We start from the raw sequence: 8,412 nt of genomic DNA, 5'->3' as shown, positions 1-8,412 counted from the left end.
TTGAGGATCCTGCGTTGCCTTAACTGTGGTGTAGGTTGAAGATGTGGCTTGGATCGGTGTTGCTGTGGCTGTGTTGTAGGCTGGCAGCTATAGCTCTGATTTAACCCCTAGCTTGGGACCCTCCATATGCCACATGTGCAGCCCTAAAAAGACAAAGAACAAAAACAAACAAACAAAAAAATGAGTTCCTGTTGTGACACAGTGGAAACAAATCAGACTAGGAATCATGAGGTTGCAGGTTCAATCCCTGGCCTTGCTCAGTGGGTTAAGGATCCCACACTGCCATGAGCTGTGGTATAGGTTGCAGACACAGCTCAGATCCTGCGTGGCTGTGGCAAAGGCTGGCAGCTGTAGCTCCGATTAGACCCCCTAGCCTAGGAACCGCCATATGCTACAGGTGTGGCCCTAAAAAAAGCAAAAAAAACAAAAAAACAAAGGAAAACAAAACATAACACCCACACAACCTAATTTCCTGGAAGTGGAACTAAGGTTTTGAAGTCCAACTCTGCCCAAGTGTGTGGCCACACCAGGGACCCCTCTGGAGTAAGTCGGAGGAGGAAAAGGCCACCAGCCCCTCTAGACTACAAGCCTCTGGAGGTCAGGCATAATGACAACGATGCTGATAAAAAATAATTTGGTCATAGAGTTCTCTCGTGGCACTGCCGGTTAAGGATCCAGCATTGTCACTGCAGCAGCCTGAGTGGCTGCTGTGGCATAGGTTTGATCCCTGGTCCCGGAACTTCCACATGCTGCAGGCATAGACAAAAATAATAATTTATAATTTTTTAAATAAAAATAATTGCACAACGTTGTAAATCAACTATACTTTAATTTAAAAAAAGAAGAAGAGGGAGTTGTGTCATGGCTCAATGGAAAGGAACCCAACTATCCATATGGACTCGGTTCACTCCTTGGCTTCCCTCAGTGGGTTAATGACCCTTCGTTGCCATGAGCTGTGGTGTAGGTCACAGATGCGGCTCAGATCTGGTGTTGGCCAGCAGCTGTAGCTCCAATTCGACCCCTAGCCTGGGAATTTCCATATGCAGCCCTAAAAAGAAAAAAATAAAATAATAACAATAAATCAAAATTTAAAAAGAAAAATAATTATTATTGTCTCTTGGCCACTCACATTACATGAGGTACTCGACTAAATGCCTTTTGTGTTCTCAGTTTGTCCTCACAGCAAACCCACGAAGTCAAAAGTGTTATCTGATTTTACAGAGAAGAAAATTTCTGTGAGGCAAGAATAATTTTCCTAAGCTCACACAGTGATTAAGTGCAGAGGCAAGTTATAGGCTCCAGTCTGCTGCCTCCAAAGCTTGGCTATGTATGTACCTGGCTCCCTTGAAGCAGTGGGCAGGAGGGCCCCGCTAGGGCATCTCTCACCACCCTCCTCCGGCCTCTAGTTGGTTTGCTGGAGCTTTTGGTGCCCACAAACTCGGCAGAATGGCGAGTAATGGGGCATGTGCTCCTCTCAGCTTTCAGAGCAAGTTCACTTCCAATTGCTCCTGTGCTGAGCCTCACATTTAATTCGTTTTCGAGACAATCCTGTGAAGAGGGTATTGGTCGCCTATTTCACAGCCAGGGAACTGAGGTTCAGGGTAGCCTTCCCAAGCTTATGTAGGTCATGCTCTGGGGCTGGTGGAGACCGCTGCCAGGGCTCCCCTCCCTGCAGCCCTCGGGATCCTCTCTGTTTCCAAGCTCATCCCTCTGCCAGTCATCCCAACACTCTGAGCCCCTCCCTGAGCTGTTCTTCTGCTTGGAGTGGTGGCCAGAAGGTCACTGTTCACCTAGGATGGGATTTTAATCAATTCACAACATTTTCTTAGCAGAAAATTTTTTTAAATCTTAAAAAAATTGAGATACAGGAGTTCCCGTCATGGCTCATCAGTTAGCGAACCCAACTAGTGACCATGAGGATGAGAGTTCGATCCCTGGCCTCGATCAGTGGGTTAAGGATCCGGCGTTGCCATGAGCTGTGGTGTAGTCACAGACGCGGCTTGGCTCCACAGTTGCTGTGGCTCTGGCATAGGCTGGCAGCTACAATTCTGATTAGGCCCCTAGCCTGGGAACCTCCATATGCCATGGGTGTGGCCCTAAATATTAAAAAAAAAAAGAGAGATACAGTTAATGTACAATATCACCTGTTGCAGGTGTACAACATAGTGGGTAACAATATTTAAAGGTTATACTCCATTTATAGTTATAAAACATTGGCTATATTCCTTGTGTTGTACCATATATCCTTGTAGCTAGCTTATTTTATTATCATTATTTTTTTATGGCCGAACTCATGGTATATGAAAGTTCCCAGGCCAAGGATTGAATCTGGGAGTTCCTGTCATGGCTCAGCAGAAACAAATCTGACTAGTATCCATGAGGACACAGGATCTGGCGTTGCTGTGGCTGTGGCTTAGGCCATTGGCTACAGCTTCGATTCAACCCCTAGCCTGGGAACTTCCATATGCCAAGGATACAGCCCTAAAAAGACAGGGAAAAAAAAAAAAAGGATTGAATCTGAGTTGCAGTTGAAACCCATGCCGCAGCAGTGACAACACAGGATCCTTTAACCCACTGTGCTGGGTCAGGGACTGAATTAACACACCCGCAGCAACCTGAGCTGCTACAGTCACATTCTTTTTTTTTTTTCTTTTTGTCCCTTTGCCATCCCCTGGGCCGCTCCCACGGCTCATGGAGGTTCCCAGGCTAGGGGTTGAATTGGAGCTGTAGCCACCGGCCCACTCCAGAGCCACAGCAACGCGGGATCTGAGCCTTGTCTGCAACCCACATTGCAGCTCAAGGCAACGCTGGATTGTTAACCCACTGAGCAAGGCCAGGGACCGAACCCGCAACCTCATGCTTCCCAGTCGGATTCGTTAACCACTGCGCCACGACGGGAACTCCTACAGTCACATTCTTAACCCACTGCACCACAGTGAGAACTCCATCCTTGTAGTTTATTTATTTATTTACTGGAAGTGCCTGTAGCATGCGGAAGTTCCCAGGCCAGGGTTTGTAATCAAGGCACAGCAATAAAAATTCCAGGCCCTTAACCTATTGAGCTGCCAAGGAACTCCTGTTTATTTTATTTTATACGTAAGAGTTTATACCTCTTAATCCTCTACCCCATCTTGCCCCTGCCCCCTTCCCACTGGTAACCACTAGTTTGTTCTCTATATCTGTGAGTCTGTTTCCTTTGTTTTGTTTTTTTTAAATTTTAGGGCCTCACCCGTGGCATGTGGAGGTTCCCAGGCTAGGGGTCCAATCAGAGCTACAGCCATGATGGGAACTCCTGTTTCTTTCTTGTTATATTCACTAGTTTGTTTGTTTGTTTGTTTGTTTGTTTGTTTTTTGACTTTTTGCTATTTCTTGGGCCGCTCCCGCGGCATATGGAGGTTCCCAGGCTAGGGGTTGAATCGGAGCTGTAGCCACCGGCCTACGCCAGAGCCACAGCAACGCGGGATCCGAGCCGCGTCTGCAACCTACACCACAGCTCACGGCAACGCCGGATCGTTAACCCACTGAGCAAGAGCAGGGATCGAACCTGCAACCTCATGGTTCCTAGTCGGATTCGTTAACCACTGCGCCACGACGGGAACTCCTGTTTGTTTGTTTTTTACATTTTAGATTCCATATATAAGTGATATCGTACAGTATTTGTCTTTGATTTATTTCACTTAGCATAATATCCTCCAGGTCCATCTATATCCTTCCAAATGGCACAATTTCACCCTTCTTCCTCCTCTTCTTCTTCTCCTTCTTCTTTTTTCAGGGCCATACCACAGCATATGGAAGTTCCCAGACTAGGGATCGAATCAGAGATGCAGTTGCTGGCCTATGCCACAGCCACAGCATCACCAGATCTGAGCCAAGTCTGAGACCTACACCGCAGCTCACATTAAAGCTGGATCCTTAACCCACTGAGCGAGGCCAAGGATTGAACCCACATCCTCATGGATACTAGTCAGGTTCATTACCACTGAGCCACAGTGTTTCATTGTATACATATGCCACATCTCCTTTATCCATTCATCTGTGGATGAACACTTAGGTTGCTCCGTATCTCCCCCCCCGCCGGCCACCCTGAGGCATCTGGAGTTGCCAGGCCAGGCAGCAGATCCAAGCCACAGTTGCAACCTACACCACCGCTGCAGCAATGCCGGATCCTTTAACCCACTGCGCCGGGCCAGGGATCCAACCTGCATCCTTTGCGCTGCAGAGATGCTGCTGATCCTTTTGCACCATAGCGGTAATCCCAGTTGCTTCCATATCTTGGCAATTGTAAGTAATGCTGCTATGAACATTGAGGTGCCTGAAATTTTTTTTTTTTTTTTTTTTTTTTTTGGCTGCTCTTGTGGCATATGGAAGTTCCCAGACCAGGAATCAAACTCACACCACAGCAGTGACCCAAGCCACAGCAGTGACAATGCCAGCCACAGCAGTGACTTAATCCCCTGAGTCACCAGGGTACTCCTGCATGTATATTTTTGAATTAGTGTTTTAGGGTTTTTTTTGGATATAGGCCCCGAGTGGAATTGCTGGGTCATAAGGTAGTTCTATTTTTACTTTTTTCAGAAATCTCCATACCACTTTCCACTGTGGCTGCATCAATTAACATTCCCACCAACTGTGGATGAATGTTCCCTTTTCTCCACATTCTCAGCAACATTTGTTATTTGAGATCTTTTTTTTTTTTGCCTTTTCTAGGGCCGCTCCCGCGGCATATGGAGGTTCCCAAGCTAGGGGTCGAATCAGAGCTGCACCTGCCGGCCTACACCAGAATCACAGCAATGCGAGATCCAACCTACACCACAGCTCACGGCAACTCTGGATCATCCTTAACCCACTGAGCGAGGCCAGGGATCGAACCTGCAACCTCATGGTTCCTAGTCAGATCCGTTAACCATTGCGCCACAGTGGGAACTCCTGAGATCTTTTTGACGATCACCATTCTGACAGGTGTGAAGTGATATCTTATTGTGGTTTTAATTTGCATTTCTCTGATGATTAAGGGTGTCGAGCATCCTTTCATGTACCTGTTGGCCATCTGTGTGCCTTTCTTGGAAGAGTGTATGTTCAGGTCTTCTGCCCATATTTTAACAAGGTTGTTTGTTTGTTTGTTTGTTGATGTTGAGTTATAGGAGCTGTTTATATATCCTGGATATTAACCCGTGATCAAGTATATCACTAGCAAGTATTTTCTCCCATTCAGTCATTTTATCTTGTTGATCATTTCCTTTGCTGTGCAAAAGCTTTTAAGTCTAGGAGTTCCCTCCTGGCATGGTGGGTTAAGGATCCAGCATTGTCACTATTGTGGCTCTGGTTACAGCTGTGGAACAGGTTTGATTCCTGGCCCAGGGAAATTTGTATACCACTGGTATGGCTTTTGGAGTTCCCGCTGTTGTGCAGCAGTTAAGGATCAATGTTGTCTCTGCAGTGGTTTGGGTCGCTACTGAGGTTTGGGTTCAATCCCAGGCCCAGCACAGTGGGTTAGGGGTCCAGCAACACCACATCCTGCAGGTAGGGCAAACCAACAAACAAAAAAAACTTTTAAGTCTAACTAGGTCCCATTTGTTTCTTTTTGGTTTTCTTTTATTTTTAGGAGAGAGATCCAAGAAAATACTGCTATGACTTATGTCAAAGAGTGTTCTGCCTCTGCCTCTTTGTTTTCTTATAGGGGTTTTATGGTTCCTGGTCTTACGTTTATGTCTTTAATCCATTTTGAGTTTATTTTTGTATATGGTGTGAGAAAATGTTCTAATTTCATTCTTTTGCACGTAACCGTCCAGTTTTCCCAGCACCACTTATTGAAGCGATTGTCCTTGTCTCCTTTGTCACAGATTAATTGACCTTAAGTGTTTACTTCTGGGCTCTCTATTCTGTTCCACTGATCTTTTGTGTCTGTTTTTATGCCAATGCCATGGTGTTTTGATTACCGTAGCTTTGTAGTAGCTCACAATTTTTCTTTCTTTTTTTTTTTTTTTGTCTTTTTACAGCTGTACTCATGGCATATAGAAATTCCCAGTCTGGGGGTGAAATCAGAGCTGTAGCTGCCGGCCTACACCACAGCCACAGCAACACCATATCGGAGCTGTGTCTGCAACCTACACCACAGATAACCGCAATGCCAGATCCTTAACCCACTGAGTGAGGCCAGGGATCGAACCTGCATCCTCATGGATACTAATTGGGTTTGTTACTGCTGAGTCACCACTCAACTCCAGGTGAGAACTTTTCTGATGTTGGTTATGTGGTAATTTAGAAAGAGGATCTCCCCACTGTCAAGGGCTCATCTTCCCTACATTTAGTTCTACCTTAGGGGTGTCAGCAGGAAAGCATTTGCCAGAAGAAGGTTTAATGAAGGAACTATTTACAAAGGTGTGGGCAGGAAGGATGAAGTACTTTGGGGCTCATGGCAGTGGAATAGTCACTACCCCCCTGAAGGCCAGAAGGAGCAAGAGGAAGGTGTCTTAAGAATTCTGGCAGGGAGTTCCTGCTACGGAGCAGTGACATCTTGCGAGGACTGGGATGCGGGTTCAATTCCTGCCTGGCACAGTGGGTTAAGGATTCTGTGTTGCTACAGCTGTGGCTTAGGTTGCTACTTTGGCTCAGATCTCACCCCTGGCCCCAGAACTCCTTATGCTGCAGGGCAGCCAAAAAAAAAAAGAAGAATCTGGCAGGAGTTGTGGGGTCAGGCCACCCAATAGAAGCTTGGCTTTCAGTGGAGAAACACAGTCACTGCTCTCACTCTCTCTCTCCCTCTTCCTTCTGATCTCCTGGCAGTGTCTCCTACCAGCCAAACTTCACCTGAAACCATAAGGCCAGGGGACCCAGGTGAGACACTCACTGGGAGTCAGACCCAGGACACAGGGCAGGGCGGAGCAGCCTGGAGAATGGAGATCAGGTGAACAGTAGCCAGCCCTGGGCATTTTCTTCTCTTCATGGACTTGGTTTGGCCCTTCATGGAGGGGCTGAGGGACAGGGGGCTGTGCCCGGCGCTGGAACACACTTTCTCTCCTTCCAGGCACAGGTTACTTTGCCTACGAGGCTGTCCCCATCCTGGAGTTAATCTCTCCCTTCCCGGGCTTCCTTGATTCTCACTGCCTAGCCAATCACTCAGCTCAGTGATTTGGCATTATTCTCTGCATGGTTTTGTCTCCCCAAGGAACAGTTCTATTATTCTCTACCCTGTGAGCTCTTTGCAGGCAGAGGCCTGAGCCAAAGAGGGCCATTTGCTCTGACACAGGGCCTAGCACAGGCCAGGTGCCCATGTTTGCTGAGTGAACTGAGTCCATGGTCTCACCCACCTCACACTGCCTTGGTATGCAGGGTCTGGACACGATGTGTATGTCTGTTTTCCTAAGTACACGGGAGCTCTGTGGTGGCAAGTGGCCCAGGCCTGGCACACAGCAGGCATCAAAATTTGTCTGGGGAGTTCCCCCTGTGGCTCATCGGAAATGAATCTGACTAGCATCCATGAGGATACAGGTTTAATCTCTGGCCTAGCTCGGTGGGTTAAGGATCAAGTGTTGCCATGAGCTGTGGTGTAGGTCACAGAGGCAGCTCGGATCCCACCTTGCTGTGGTTGGGTGTAGGCCAATTCAACCCTTAGCCTGGGAACCTACATATTCTGTGGGTGTGGCCCTAAAAAGACCAAAAAAAAAAAAAAAAAAAAGTTGTTTGAATTGTACTGGATAGGATCATCCATCTTTCTTTCATTCATTCAATAATTTTGAGATCCTACTATATACCAGGACTTGTGCTCAGCCCTGGGGAACAACACAACACAAAGTCCCTGCCTTCTTGGGGCTTCCATTCTAATGGGGGAAGCAGAAAAAGAAGGAATGGAAAATGGACATTATTAAAGACTGCAGTACGTGCTGTATAGAAAATAAACGAGTTGACAGGACAAACCAGTGAATGGATGGGCCTTTATGTGGGGGAGGGGCACATCAGGCAAAGCCTTTCTGGGGAGATGACATGTAAGCTGAGACCTGAAAAAGAGTGGACATGGAGAGTTGGAGAGGGTGTTCTAGGCAGAAGGGGACAGTAAGAGCAAAGCGAAGGCCTAGAGGTGTTTCTGAGACCCTGGGGGATTCACAGTTTCAGCCTGAAGAAGGGCACACAGGGAGGTTAAGAGGGGTTACAGAATTCAGTTTCGGGAACTGCCTGGTGCCAGGTCCTGGGTTGGGGGTTGGAGGGGAAAGGATAGCCCTTCTTAATGCCACTCTTGCTGCCTGTTGCCTAGCACCACAGCAAACAGTGCTGCTGGCAGGCCTGGCCCTTGCTCCCTCAGCACCCCTCTGACTGGCAGCAACTGTCAAATGACCAGCCACGGAGGCTTTGCCAACCTCCTCCCCTGGAATATTTTAGAGGTAAGTCAGAAAATGACCAGCAGCCTCCAAAACCCAA

The 8,412-nt window shown here is 47.4% G+C and overlaps 1 protein-coding gene across 1 annotated transcript in view; it reads right to left on the bottom strand.

Annotated features, from left to right (window-relative positions):
- The window catches only part of NHSL3 (NHS like 3), a 61,922-nt gene that overhangs the window by 51,402 nt on the left and 2,108 nt on the right, over positions 1-8,412 (bottom strand). The gene's annotated exons all lie outside the window — the stretch shown is intronic.

This window comes from Sus scrofa, chromosome 6, assembly GCF_054392235.1.
Source record: "Sus scrofa isolate SSC_HxYL_T2T_F1_AM1 chromosome 6, Sscrofa_HxYL_maternal_Yorkshire_Landrace_v2.0, whole genome shotgun sequence".
NCBI classification, from domain to species: domain Eukaryota; kingdom Metazoa; phylum Chordata; class Mammalia; order Artiodactyla; family Suidae; genus Sus; species Sus scrofa.
The sequence above is the reverse complement of the archived record's forward strand: the minus strand, read 5'-3'. Positions and strand labels throughout refer to the sequence as shown.